Source organism: Octopus bimaculoides, chromosome 5 (assembly GCF_001194135.2).
Source record: "Octopus bimaculoides isolate UCB-OBI-ISO-001 chromosome 5, ASM119413v2, whole genome shotgun sequence".
In the NCBI taxonomy this organism is placed as follows: Eukaryota; Metazoa; Mollusca; class Cephalopoda; order Octopoda; family Octopodidae; genus Octopus; species Octopus bimaculoides.
The window spans coordinates 9,288,189-9,289,385 of NC_068985.1; positions in this window are offsets into that span (position 1 = coordinate 9,288,189).

Sequence of the window (1,197 nt, forward strand, 5' to 3'; positions counted from 1 at the left end):
TGTATGTCTCTGTTTGTCTTCCCATCATCGCTTGACAACCGATGCTGGTGTGTTTACGTCCCCGAAACTTAGCGGTTCGGCAAAAGAGACCGACAAAATAAGTACTAGGCTTACAAAGAATAAGTCCTGGGGTCGATCTGTTCGAATAAAGAGGCGCTCCAGCATGACCGCTGTCAAAAAATTGACTGAAACAAGTAAAAGAGTAAAAGAGATTGCGACCGGATATGAACTCAGAACAGGAAGTACCGAAACCGATCGTTCGGTTCAATTTTTACGTGTCCGGAAAATTCGACGTAAACATATTCACCGTGGGAAAGTTTGCAGTCGAAAAACTCTCTGTAAGAGGCTTCGCTGTATGTGAGAATTCGCCGAAAGACAAATTCACCCTATGGACAATGATGAAGTGTTATTTCAGAATTAAAAAAAAAAATTAAAATTATGAAAAAGAAAAAGAATGATAAGAGATTTTATAATAGCATTAAATTGGTAGGTCATTATTTAATGACCAAACTTGATGAGGTCATTTAAAACTTATGAAAATTTCACGCAATGCTGTGCAAACAATATACTTTTTACTGCGGATAGCATCGAAGCATTTGTCTCTAAAGTCCTACATTAATATCTTTTCTGCTAAGACGGCGAGCTGGCAGAAACGTTATCACACCGGGTGAAATAATTAGCGTATTTCGTCTACCGTTACGTTCTGTGGTCAAATTCCGCCGAGGTCGACTTTGCCTTTTATCCTTTCGGGGTCGATAAATTAAGTACCAGTTGCGCACTGGAGTCTATGTAATCCACTTAATCCCTTTGTCTGTCCCCTCTATGTTTAGTCCCTTGTGGGCAATAAAGACATAAGACATGTTAGCACGCCGGGCGAAATGCTTAGCGGTATTTCGTCTGCCGTGAGTTTACTGGTCGGACGTGTTATTACTCGCTGCGATTTTTTTTTAGTATAACGCCACTATTTTTTGGTGGGCGTTGCTGAGATGGAGAACATGAAGACGTATACAGCAGCGACGGGGAGTCGAGCCTCCGTCGTCCCAGGCCTGCTGAAGCAATATGAAATACATTGGAATGAAGACATGGCTAAGAAAATTGAAAATGATAAAGAAAGAGGGGCCAAACGTAAAGTTGACCCCATCAGAGGAGGAAAAGACGAAAATGGAAATTGGAGTCGTGGAATATAAATCCTTTTCA